This window comes from Arvicanthis niloticus, chromosome 10, assembly GCF_011762505.2.
Source record: "Arvicanthis niloticus isolate mArvNil1 chromosome 10, mArvNil1.pat.X, whole genome shotgun sequence".
Lineage (NCBI taxonomy): Eukaryota > Metazoa > Chordata > Mammalia > Rodentia > Muridae > Arvicanthis > Arvicanthis niloticus.
In genome coordinates this window covers 26,698,662-26,712,811 of record NC_047667.1, presented here as the reverse complement: position 1 = coordinate 26,712,811, position 14,150 = coordinate 26,698,662, and the positions used below count along the sequence as shown (strand labels likewise).

The following is a 14,150-nucleotide window of genomic DNA, read 5'->3' as shown; positions in this document are numbered from 1 at the left end:
TTTTTTTTAAATCTAAGCCTGCAAAGATGAGGAAGGGGATGGAGCAGTTAAAGAGAGAAGATTACAGGGACAGAAATGATCCAAATACATAAAATCTTAGCCAAAGAGACAAAAACTCTATAAAATCAAAGTCATGAAAGACATTGAAGAGAGAAAATAGAAAGAACTCTATATGAATATAGTTAAAATAGCTTACATTGCTGACTCAGTAAGTGTTAAACTCACAAGGGATAAATACACCTGTGAGCTGTTTTGTACATGTCTTGTGTGTAAGTATTTAGATGTGTATGTGAGGGGGTGTGTGTGTTTGTGCCTGTACATGTGAGAGTATATGAGTATGTGTAATGTGTTATGGCCATGTCTAATTCTTTCCAAGACTTCAAAAACCTCCCTATTCAGAATTTCCGCTATGCTATGTAATGACAGGATGGAATTGGAAACAGGTTGAATTCCCATTGATCATTTTTAAAAATGGAGAAACATATTACATGCTTATTTTCATCTACATTTTTTTCGATTATATACTGAATAGTTGCAGCTGGCAAATTTTCTTCAGTTCATTTGGCAGTTCATGAAATGGTCAGTACAAAAAAAGGGGGGGGGACAGAAAAATTACCACAAAGCAAAGAATGATAAACCAATAGCTATATATTTCAAAATATAGCAACAGAACCAATGTAAGTACAGTGTGCTGCTGTTTAAGAGACAGACTTATAATTGTTAGTATACATCTAATTTTAATTTGAATATATAAATTAGAATAACAGATACAGAATGATTTAGATTTGATTCACATCACCATAGGAACTAACCCTCTCTCAAGTACATGGGACACACTAAAGATGTCCCACGGTTTTTAAATTTCAGCATGCTTAGATTCCTTTTTGATCTCATGAAATTATATCTACACAAGATGGAATCACACGCATTGGTAATTAAAATAAGCTGGTTGAGTAGAGGGTGGGACATCCAAAAGAAATATGTATAGAATAACTATTTTAACAGAACCATAAAAGAAAACCTTCTGATTTAGTCTCAAACTAAATTTAAGACTAATTTATTTCACATAACGGCGTGATTTAAATAAATGTGAAATATTAACAAATCTACTATGATAAGGATGAGCACAAACACTTGTATTTGCCACGTGACCTTTCTCACCTTCCATCACAGACAGGGACCCTTCCAAAGTGGAAGAGGAGTCTGAACAGAAGGCTCAAGAAGCTGCAGTCTCTAGGAAACAGGCAAATGTTTCTGGAGCACATTTACATGTGGATACTGAAGGCGTTTCAGAAATGCCAAGGTCCAGGCAGCAAAAGCATCTACTTTGTATTCAGAGAAAATGAGAGACATTTAAATAAAATAAAATTAGAGTCGAAGTAAGACAAATTGGACACGTACAGACTTGGCAAATGACCTGTCTCCACTTCATAACTTGTTTAATTAATGATAAGAAAAATTGAAAGGTTGAGACATCTGAGTTCCCTTAAAATACTAATGTGTCCTTACTGCTTTTTGTGACCCTTTGTGAACAGGTTAGTAAGAGGCATTTAACCTTTTAGGAAAATCTACAGACTACATATTTCTAGAACGCATTTGGACACTCTGCTAATATTATCACATGCAAGTTTTAAAACTCTCTAAGGAAAAACATTGAAAAAAAATGACTTTGACCAAAAGCTTATGACTGGGTGTAAAACAATGTGGCATATCAGAAAATAAATGTATTTGATCTTGGTGAAGCTGTGTGGGAGCTGGAACCACCTCCTTCCAGCTGCTGTGCAGACTCCAGGTGCTTCCTTTCAGGAGCCCCCCCAGAGGAACCAGGATATTGGTGGAGAAAAAAAGTTATTTGGCACAGTAAAAGGAAACTGGACATGAGGAAAAACACAAAACAAGTATGTTAACTCCCTACGTCTTATCAGCATCCAGAAAATAAATTCTTCACTCAGCCCAGGCTTCTGCAAAAGTCCAAATACCTACTGTCCCATCTCAGAAACTCAGAATGACTCCTCAGAACTTTACTGGGGTCCTGTTTCTTAACATCCCCCTTCCAGACACATCCACTACTCACTTCTTTCTGGGTAAAGACTCCATCCATAGGCTTGTCACATTTTGCTCTGTATCTGACATCCTCCCCAAATCCAAATACAGTCTTAGGACCTATACAAGACTGTCCCTGACACTTAGGTCAAATGAATTTTTAGTTCTTCGTACATTGTTATCATAACATTAGCAGTGTTTTATTATAAATAGATCTGTCTGGCCTGGACAGACAGAGAAGGAAAGGATAGTATATTATGCATTCTCTAATCCACTAGGCTTAGCAGTTGTTTATCAACACTGAAGAATTCCAGTGTTTACACATGAAAAAATTCAAAACACAATGAAATCAGTGCTCTAAACAGAGTTAAGTGAGCATCTATACCATATGGTTTCTTAGAATCTGAGAATCTATGCTTTTTTGAATCTGCCAGCTAGAAGGTTTGGTTGCATACACAGAGGTAGGTGGCCCAGGATGGAGAATTTCGTAGTTGTCAAGCTATAGACACCTACGTAGGAAGAATCCCTCTTTGACCACAATTTGGTACTTTCCAGAATATGAAAGATAGCGAAGGAAACATCTTATGAATAAATAATTATATTTTTTTTCTACTTATATTATCACAAAATTTGGATGTCTGCAACACTGCTCCGTGGTTAACTTGAAAAATTGCTATTTCTGTCTGTCCTAGGCTGTGGGCCCTATGACAAATCACGCAGCAAGTCTTACTTCTCTGCTTGTGCTGGTGTACAGCAGGTAGCAATCACTTTAATGGTGCTATGGTATATTTTAAAGTCCTCTATTTGAGTGAAGTACAACTTGAAGCAAAGATATATGATTACTGGCTGGAGCCATTATATAAAAGAAATCACAGTGTGCTTTGGTATGGAGAAAAAGACCGGGTCTGTGTCATTTTTGTCTGAGATATAATCAGTATTTTCAGTCATGAAGAATAAACCTTTCATTTTGGTTTCGTGGTAGTTCTTATATAGACCAAACCATGTCCTTGAAGGAGGTGGGGGAGTCTTTTTTACCCTAAACCGTCTACCATAACTAATTCCTTCAAAGTCATTGGAAAAAAATCGACATATATTCTTTGGTTTTTGGTTCAAGATTGCACTAAGTTCCCTGAATATATTTAATTAAAACCTTCATACAAAAATCTCATGAAACAGATTTCTGGAGCCCTGTAATCTAGGCTACTTGTAGGAGTGATCACCTTACTGCAAACGGGACATCTCTCCCTGGAAAATTCTTCTGTACTTTCATTTTATCATTGCTCAAGCACACACTGTGCTCAGAGTTGCTCCAGTTCCAGCTTGCAAGGGCTCCTGGTTGACTGTGAATCTTTCTTACATTGTAAGGTAGCTATTAACTGTTCAATTAAAGTGCCTCTCGGTAGGGGGAAAACAAAGATTAATCAAATGTAGCTCATTGTACTGCCAAACTAAGCACATGTAACTAGAAAGACGAAATCCAAATGTGAATACTGCACACAAGCAGAGCTTGTAGGTGAAAACACCTGACCATCGGCTACTTCAGACCATGGGCTGTTTCAGCACTCTCCTTGGAAGCTGAGTTTCTGAATTGTCTGTTCTCATGGTCTTTGTTCTTTCTATTTATTTCCTAGCAATTTGGTATCCATGGAGAATCATCATTAGAGCACAGTACCGCAATTCCTTTGTACCGGGGTATGTTAGGAAAAGGCTAGAGAGCAGCACACTCCGTTCACACTTACTAACCAATGGCAAATTAATCCATCCAATAGTCACTGACTCTGTGCTTGGCACTGCTTCTGTGTATTGATTCGGCAGTAGTCACTTTCATCTCTGCCCTGATGAACCTCACATCCTATTCCTGGAGCTCAGCAAGATATGCTGATTCTGTTCTTCTGCAAGATCTGTGTGTCATTCTAACTTCTTAGCTACTTTATCCTCAAGAAGATCTTGCACTGTCTGTGTACTTTGGATATACTCAACTCTATAGTGAGAAAACTAATAATGCCAAGCTCTGTGCAGTATAGTAGAACCAGGAGATGACTTAAGAAAGAAATTAGTTGATTCTTACCTTATTATAAATGATAGAAAATTCATTCAGATATATATCTGAATATTTCTAGTAATACTAATTCATATATACATGAATGAATTTTCTATCATTTCTAATAACACTAACTGGCTATATATCACATAAATTACAATCACTAAAGTAAATGTAACATATACTTTTTCTACCAGGTACCCAAGTATTTCTTCAGCAGAAGATGACCTTGGCGAAACATAGTCACTGGCAAAGAATAGTTGATTCTTGTTTTAGTTGGTTTCTAGTGTATAAATATATGCAGAAGTTTAAGAGGTCATAGTGTATAATTTTCTCTTAAATGAAACTCCTCCAATATAGGTGCTTAGCCTTGATGCCTACACACAAATTGTAGGAAGGGATGGATATCTTAAGACCTTGCACAGACAGGTTCAGTATTTTAGGAGGTGGGAGAAGTAACAGAGGTCTTTGCCTTCTACCTCAGTTTCTTTTACATACATATGCAAGCTATATGCTTCCTTCCCAAGTGTTCTTTATAGTAGAGAGAACAATGGCAATATACCAACCAACAGAGCTCGCTCTCCTCTGAGTTTCAGCAAACAGCATGATTTTATCATGAGGCTCTGACTTGCTTTCAGTTGTAAAGTTAGTATCTTCAAGATATATTATTATTTCCAAAAATGTGTTGAAGTGTAGGACTACTGGGATAATGAAACCAGTTTCCCCTACAGCAATGTCAATTTCTTTAATCCAGTAACCAAACGAGCTTCTCAGACATTTTCCATTAGATCTGAGGACCACTTTGCAGAGCCATGTCATTTGTCCTATAGGAAGCTCTCCTGCACTCTTTTTCTCCTTGCTGATCAGATTGATGGATCTGCTTTGCTCTCTCTGTGTTTCTTTTTGTTTCTTTTCCTTTCCACTCACCAGCCTCAAGAATACCTGTCTACCCAGTTACCCTATTTCCCAGATGCGTGTTGATGAACACCGGCTGTCTCTGTTTCTAAGGAAAAAGATTATAATTTCACTGCAAAATATAATAATAAAAAAAACTTGTCAATGTAAAATAGCTCCTAACATTTAGTGAAAGGATGTGATGAATCCTTTGAGCATCCACAGTTTTGGGTTGGATTGTGCTACGTTGTGTTTATGGGAACTTGTATCTTGCAGATCATTTCAATACTATCCTAATGGCCAAACCTGTAAATGGGCTTTGAGGGTCTACAAACGGCCACTCAACTTTGCTAAGAGCACAGCAGTATTGCAAAGGTTTCTAAGACAAGTCTCCAAGTAAACAAAGGCAACAAAAAAGTTCCTATATCTGGGACTGAGGTTGCACCAGAGGAAGGATGGGTGAGACCTGCCAAGTGCTGTTAACTTCCACACTATCGCTTCTGCATGAGGTACAGCTGTCACGAGTTGGGGTTTTGGAAGCAAACGTTGGGGTGTACTTTGAGGTGCACAATGTTATTATAAATTCTATGGACAGGAAGATAAAGTTTCCGCCTCTGGCAGGCAGAGGAATAAAACCATGTGAACCATAATTCTGACCCATCAAAGCCTCTTCCTTCACAGGGCTCATGTTGGACTAATGAGTTTGGCCTTCCTTTCCTCTTTGCCAGGCTGCAGATGCAGGCTGCCACCGTTCCTTCCGTTCCACATTTCCTCAGGCTCTCAGCAGCTGAGGCAGACATGAAAGTATTGGCAATAGAGACTGTAACTGGACAGCACGTCCCTCCTGGAAGGAGAGTCTGAGTACACATCTCTATAAGCCCCACAGTAGCTAAGAGAGATTACATGTCTCTTACAAGTGCCTGTTTTCAAATTAAGACCATGTCTCCAGGCTCTCTAGTACCACAAGGTCCAGGCATCAGTCAACAATAGGAAAATTCTTTCCCACACACTGGCTAAGGAGAAAATAAAGTCAGTGTGGCTCCAGGGATCACCACTGTCCCTTCTTCAAATGTGTAGATTCTGGAGCTGCTCAGTAGAGTTGCTCTGAGACCTGACAATCTGGTAACCATCACTGCATTGTCCTCCTGGCTCGCGTTTTATAAAGCTTATCACATGTGTTCTTGTTCATTTGCTCCTCTTTTAAGTAAATCATGTATTCCTTTTTTTTCCTTTCTACTTTCAGAGGTTATCTGATGAATCCAGAACTGGAAGATTTCCTGGCAGGCCAATCGTGCTGTTTGCTACACACCAGACCTAAGGATCATGACTATCTACCCAGGAGTTTACATCTACGTATTGTCTAAATACTATTAGAAGGCTTTATGGTTGATTCTTAATCACAACTGGTTATCACAACTAATTTATGTCAGAGTCTAAAGAAGTTCTGAACTCTGAAACTTTACATGGAAAAGGCAATCAAACTAACTGCATCTAAAGTTATCTTCTGTCGATCCCTTGTTCCATGCACAGACACCATAAAACCAACAGCTTAGCTTCGTGTCACGTAAGGTGCTGTTCTAGAGCAAATACACCTAAACATACAAAGACATGTGTGAAAAATAATATTGTTCAGTGTGTCTAATTCAATAGTTAAAAGCAGTTTTAAATCAATTTCCTCAATTTACCATGAGCATAGCCAAATATGCCGAAGTATGTTATGCCATTCGTTTGCTCATCTTGAATATTACTGTAGATTAGCGGAGCTAAGTGAATTGGGTAAGCCTAACCGTGAGTGAATTAACTGTGTTGGCTTCTTACCAAACTAATTCTCTGGAGTACACGGCTCCGTGTGTGTGTGTGTGTGTGTGTGTGTCTGTGTCTGTGTCTGTGTGTGTGTTCTGCCATTTGTGGCAGAAAATTAGTTCTGTGACAGTGCAGAGTGTATTGAATATAAGAGAGGAAATGTAAAGGCCTAGAGATGCCACATTAGGTGTCAGTACTGAGTGGGTGTGTGTCAGTGATGCAGCATGAATTTAGCATGTGTAAAGCCCTGGGGACGAAGGTCAAGGGGAAAGAAGGGAAGAGGAGAAAAGAAAGAAAGTCTCTCAGAAATGAATTCTTGGTCAAAGCTACAAGTTTTTGATTCAAAGAGACATTTACTTACATAAACATAATCTTCTGAATTGAAATATATAATTTTTTTTACAAGAGATATTTATTAAAGTCTGGGAAATTCTGCCCTTTTTCTAATCTTAAGGGCAGTGTCCTAGTTTACATTTGTGTGGGTATGGCAAACACCAATGACCAAAAGCAACCTGGGAAAGAAGGCGTTTATCTGTCTTTCAGGTCCTGGTCACAGTTCACATTACTGGAAGTCAGGGCAGGAATTCAAGCAGAAGCAAAAACATGGCAGGAAGCTGCTCACAGGTTTGTGCCTTAGACCCCGTTCTTCTACCTTTCTTACACTGCCTAGGGCCACCTGCTCCAGGGTGGCTCTGCCTACTTTAAGTCAGGCCCTCCTATATTCATTATCGTCAAGAAAATACTCCCCAAAGTCTCATCTATAGACAATCTGATGGAGCAGTTTTTTTTTTATTGGATATTTTATTTACACTTCAGATGCCATCCCCTTTCCCCATCCCTCCCCCCTTAGAAAACCCCTATCCCATGCCCCCTTTTCCTTTTTGCATTTATACACTTTTTAAAAATGTTAATCAAAGGCTTTATAAGTTTGGTAATGCTCAATCAGAGGTGTAACCCACTACCCAACCTAGATATATCAACTATCTTTGTCTGGTGGAGACATGTGAACATCTGCCTCCCTGTCTCCCCCCCCCCCCCTCTTCTCTCTCTCTCTCTCTCATCACCTAGCTTCTCCTCAATGGAGCAGTTTCTTAGTTGAAGGTTCCTCTTTCTAGATGACTCTAGTTTATGTCAAGTTGAGAAAAATATTAAGTAGCACAGATGGCTGCTTGCATTTAATGGGCAGAGTCCAGTGATGCTACCAAGCCATTCATGGCAAACACCAGTCTGTCCTCAAATGTTAATAGTATTGAGGTGCAGGCACCCTATTTCAGATCTGAATGACAACTGCTTTGTTCATTGAAGATAGCTCCCTCATGAAGGGTTTGTTGTTGAGCAGAGACACAAAATCATCTTGATACAAGGATACATACAAGGTTCCTAACAAATTATAACAGGAGAGAATTATTTTAAGCTTGTTCATCAGGAATAATATCAGAAATGAGTGATTTTACTTATCTTTCTTCTTATAATAACACATAATACTACATATAATAATACATATTCAAACACATTAACAGCATGACAGAGAAAATGATGGGAACAAAAAAAAGAAAAGTATGGTTAATTCAGCTAGGTCTGTCTGCAGGGGCTAATCTAGTCAATCCTCTGTTTCATCAAATCATGTCGGACCTTTAGCTGTACCATGTTTGAAGTTACCCAAGCAACTTGAGAGATAAGAGGCTAGTCAGAGCATAATGAAACTGCAGTTTAATTGCTTTGATCCAAAGCAAAACGAAGCCTGAGACTAAATTTCTATCTATTTCCTCAAGACCCATCCCAAACACAGATACTCCTTCTGACCTTCCGACTTCTCCTTCCAGGTAATACACACTAGAGTCAGGCAGTATCTTGACAGTGAAGGCTATGAATCTTATGAATTAAGAATATGCCTTGGACACTTAGTACTAATGCAGAACAAGCAAGAAATATTGGAAGATGTTTTTAATAAGTTGGCAAATTATCATTTTTCTATAAATAAATTGATATGATTCACACAGTAAAAAAAAAAAAAAGTTTTGTCTATCTTAATACAGCCCTATAAAAGAACATGAGGCCCATGTTTTAATTTGTGTCATGAATAATTTCATTTTTCCAGCCAGAGGGAGAACTCTGCAATGCAGAAAGAAGTCTTTTGGAGATAATTTTGACATGTCCACATTTGGGAGCTGCTAGTGAATACAGTACTGCCCTCTCTGCATAGCGCTGTGCTACTGAAAACCAACAGCAAAAAAGCTGAAGACAAGTGAGGAAGACAGAGAGAAATAAAAGAAGTGCTGGGTCACTACAAGCCTTGGGTCAAAGTGATGCAAGCACAAGAAGATGTTGCTGAAAGGGGGGGATAAGGTTCTACTGGCTGGTTGTGGACCTTTTGTAAGAGGGTGGCATCCCCTGGCTGGAGAGATGGCTCAGTGGTTAAGAGCACTAACTGCTCTTCCAGAGGTCCTGAGTTCAATTCCCAGCAACCACATGGTGGCTCACAACTGTCTGTAATGGGATCTGATGCCCTTCTGGTGTGTATGAAGACAGCTATAATTGTACCCATATACATAAAATAAATAATCTTTAAAAAAAAAAAAAAAAAGAGAGTGGCATCCTAAACAAATTTAGTCCTCTGTGTGTGTGTGTGTGTGTGTGTGTGTGTGTGTGTGTGTGTGTGTGTGTGTCTCTATGGTTGAAAATGAAACCTGCTCTTTCATTCACTTGAATTATTTTACTTTTTTGAGTTGTTTTACCCAATGTGAGTCCAGCCCTGAGATCTGTGAGCTTTCACATTTTTTGCTACATTATTCTAATTCTGGAAACAACAACTTCCTACCCTGGTAATCAGAGCACAGAAAAATCTTTACTGCTGTTGTAACCTATTCTTTGGAACATTCTCTTCACAGACATTTCTCTATGAATTCCTCCTCTTCGGTTCTTTGGTTTTGATCCTCATTGACTTGAGTAGGCTATGTTGTTCTGTATCCTTGAAGAGATCCTGCCAAAAACTTCAGAGCCCCTGACCATACCCAAGGTCAACGATGGATGATTTTTCATCCATCAGTCATGTAACAAATATTTTTTCTGTACCTACTATATAAATCAGGTAATATAAGCTAATAAAGGCTTCAAAATTCTTAAGTTACATAACCTGTTATCAAAATGATACTGCCATCATATATGTTGCCTAAGTAGACAACAGTAAAGTACAGGATTTCTAGTTATCATTTCTGGATCTGGGTTATTTGTAATATATGCTTGATGAATGATGTGAAAAGTACTGGCATTTTTAAATAAGACTTTGTTAATTCATTTCCATTTCTACAACAAAATACCATAAATTGGCCACTGTGAAACTAAAAAGTTTCATTTAGTCCATGATTGCAAGTTGCAGCTTCTGCTTGACTCAGTGGATGGTCTCACAGCTGGTGGAATTAAATGGTTTGATTCTGTCTAGAATGGGGCATGTGTTACAAGAAGCCAGAGATTGAGGAAGTTGGCGCCTTTGTAACAATTGACTTATATGAGAACTAACTCATGTCCCTATAACTGTATTAACAATTATGGGAAAGAGCTGCTTCATCATCCAGTAAGCTCTCACCAGTTCTTTTTTCTAAGACCACTACCCCTCACTAGGTCACACTGAGGTCCCCACAAGCAGCAATGAACTGCTGCAGACGCCCCATGTCCTAGCCAAATATTAGATGCAAAAATGGTTCTTTGCTCTAATGTTATCTTTGTTATTTCCTTTGGGAACATTAAATCTATTCCCTTCTTGTAATCTTAAAGAAATCAGAGATGGAAGAGATTTCTGGTTTATTTCTATTTGCTATTTAAATTTGTGCTTGTCAAAATAAAATTGATCCTTTCTGTTGAATAGTCTTTTGTTTTTTATTTTTTTCTCTCTCTTTTAATCATCTGGACCGTGAAATACAGAAGTCTGAGCACTGCTGATTTACACGTTGAGGTCAAACTGAAAACTGACATCAGCTCTGGGAAGTGGACAAAGTAGCATTCAGTGTTGCTAAGCCCTGGCCACTGTGCTCAGCCAAGGATGAACTAGAGCTGTTCGTTCTCCTTGGGTTTACAGAAAAAGCAAATGTTTGCATCTTTGTTACACACTTCTTGTGGCTTTGTGTTTAATTTTTGCAAGCCATGGCTCTGACTACATTCATTCTCATCTCCAAAAGTGTCCCATGTGACTTCTCGCCAGGAAATATCTAACACATGTAGAATTAGCAAACTAAATGTAAAAAAATGGATCATAGTAAAGCCTCCCAAGATACAAGGTCTGAGCTACTTTAACCAGTAGCTTGTATTCTATCAAGACAGATTTTGTCTGGGATTGGGATCTAATTGGTAAAAGAAAAACCCTAGTCATTATGCCTATTTCCCTCTCCTATCTAATTATGTATAAAACCCTTGAGAGACCCCCTCACCTGCTTGTCGTATTCAGTGGCACCATTTCTTCTGTACAGCACTACTATTCATAACGTGCACTGTCTTGTCTGCCATTGCCATGTGTATTTTGTCACAGAAACCATAAACACATCAATCATTATTCAGATGTTTACAGGACTTTCCACGGCTGCTTCGGTAGCATTCAAGACCACTCTCCCAGCATGTGAAGCCATCCTTGATCTAAGTGATGTTTCATACTAAGGTTTGTACATGTGAAAGAAGAGACGACAGTTGACAAATAATTAGTGAAAGTGGACTATGTGTCTTAGCTCAGGATGCTAAGGTAAATAACTATATTCTGGCTGGCCTAGACAATAGAAACTTATTTTTCACTGTTGTGAAGTGGATAGATAGGGAGTCAGTGAGGCTGGCTCCTCAGTGTACAATTGGCTGGTTTCTTGTTATTTAAGTATAACTTCAAAAGAAAAGTCACTTATTCCTATTCTTTAAAAGGTGGGGAGGAATTTTTAAGGGTGAGACTAGAAGGAGAGGAAAGGGTGCTACAATTGGAATATAAAGTAAATAAATTAATTAATTAACAAATAAAGTGCTAATGTCATTCATTCATGACCTAATGCCCTCCCATGATCTTCACTGCCTAATACTAAGTCGGGGGGGGGGGGGGCGTGCCACATGAATTTTGTGAAGACACAAATATTTAGGCTTTAATTATACTACTTATTTTATGCCCAGTCCTACCTCTGTTCCTTCACTAGAATCCTGTGAGATGGCTTTATTACCTTTTCCCATCTGAGGAATGTGGGGCTTAGGGGTTCCATTCCAGGCAGTGCATGGTAGTTGATGGAGGTAGAGAATGGCAGGGCTCAGATAACATCTATCTGTCCCACAAATCTATGGATTTTTTTTTTTTATTGCCCACTAGTTTTTCCTTTTAATTTTGAGACTAAGATGACAGGGACCATTCAGAAGCACTGACATCATTGAAGTCTGACATAGTCTTCTAATCCCTGTTGCCAAGAGGACCTGAAAGTCCAACAGTTGACAGGGAGACTTTTTCCAGGATACAGAGAAGCAGCACTCTCCTGCAAAGTGTTTCTATTGCCCAGGGGAGTGTTTCAGTGTGACACCTCCCTGGCTCAAAAATGGGAGAGGAGCCCCTCCATCAACCCTTCAGTGGTAGGAAGTTCACACCTCTGTGAGAAAGCCCAAAGGCACTCAACCTTCTTGCCTGAACTGAGCAAATGAAATCCAGTGAAACCATTGTCCTTTCCACAGCAAGAAGTCATGGACAGCAGACCAAGGTGTCCACAACATCAACATATTTGGAACCTTTGTCACGCTGAAGTGTTTCTTAAATAGACTATAAGACCAAAATATGATGGATTGACATATATTAACTACAACAGAAATTTATTTTAAATTTTTATTTCTCACATATCCAAACATTTTAATATTAAAGTAATAAATGTACTGTGCTGATAAAGCCAAAAAACTTACTGAAAACTTCAAATATGTTTGAAAAACTTGAGGATCTTTTCTGAACCAGATCTTTGGAAAGTCCAGTCCCATCCAGGGAAAAGGGAGGAAGCAGATTATGGTTCTACATGCTCATAGCTATGTCTTCTTTTACTACTGAGACCTAATGTAACCCCTGAATCCTCCACACAGATCTATGCTCCATGGGTAGGTAATTTGAACTTGATTTCATTCTTGAACTATTAATAAGACAAAGGAGCCTCACAGCTATCAGGATGTGTATGGATGGGCCAACCCAAGGGTAGTAATTCTACAGGACACTTGAATATCGGTCATTAGCAATGTAGCATAAATTGAGTACCCTTCGTGAATGACATAATAAAATTAACACGAGGAGGCTTTGGGAAAAAGCTCATTGGACTTTATTCCTTGTTGTCTTCCACATATTGCAAGTCATCACTCTCAAAATTATTATACTTTTGAAAATACCTGAATTTCTGACCCTCTGCTGATTCTCATTTTGGTGAATATTTGGTTTCATTATTTCCTATCACTATGTGAATAATTATAGAATGATCCTGAACTGGTTTCAAATGGCTTACACACTGAAGCACTCAAACAGTGCTAAAGGAGTGCGTTCTTCAGTGTCTGCGCATACCTGGCCAGCAGAGCACAAGTGAAAGCGGGTTTTCTAAACAGAGCACTTCCTCATTTTCAGCAGCCTCAAAGCTCTGTCTGTACATCATATATTCCTGAAACCCCAATAGTGTCCAAATTGAATAATTCTGTAAAATGTGAAGAGCTTGAATAATTTTAAATTATCCTGCACATGGCTCAGGGTTTATGTGCCTCATAAACTGGAGAACCTCACAATGTTGGAGTCTATCTGTGAATTTAGATTTGCATGTTCCTGCCTGTTACCTTACACAGGGCAGCTGAAAGTAAAGACATTGTCACTCTGAGACACATTACTGGGTTATATTTACAAGGGTGTCCTTACTGTTTTTTCTTTCTTCCTTTCTTTCTTTCTCTTTCTTTCTCTTTCTTTCTTTCTTCTTCAGCATGTGATTATATTAACCTAGGAGAAGAATCATGGTTGTCCACAAGCAACTTAACCTAGACCACAGTCTCAACAACTGAATTTGAAAATGTCAATATAACAAGGTGCCTTGCAAAAAAAAAAAAAAAAAAAAAAAAAGGAAAGAACAAAAGATAAAGAAAAAAAGAAAGGAAAGGAAAAGGATAGAGAGAGGAAGAAGGAAAGAAAGAAAGAGAGAGAGAGAGAGAGAGAGAGAGAAAGGAAGGAAGGAAGAAAGAAAGAAATCTGTATTCTGTATTATCACTAAGGCTGGCATTTGAGACTATGAGATCCTTCAGAGGTTTTAGTTTCACATGTACAAATGATTAACTCCCCAGTAAAAAGAGGCCCCCTGAGCATCCTCCTCAGCAAGTGTGGGGGGTTCCAGGGCAGCTATACCAGGGAGAGGAC

At 38.7% G+C, this 14,150-nt stretch overlaps 1 long non-coding RNA gene across 1 annotated transcript in view; it reads left to right on the top strand.

The window, feature by feature from the left end:
* LOC143443791 (uncharacterized) overlaps positions 1-7,597 on the top strand; it is a 44,092-nt gene extending 36,495 nt beyond the window's left edge. Inside the window, exon 3 of the long non-coding RNA XR_013113081.1 lies at positions 6,222-7,597. This is a non-coding gene — a long non-coding RNA (uncharacterized LOC143443791). The remainder of the gene's footprint in view (positions 1-6,221) is intronic.
* The last annotated feature ends 6,553 nt before the right edge of the window (positions 7,598-14,150 follow it).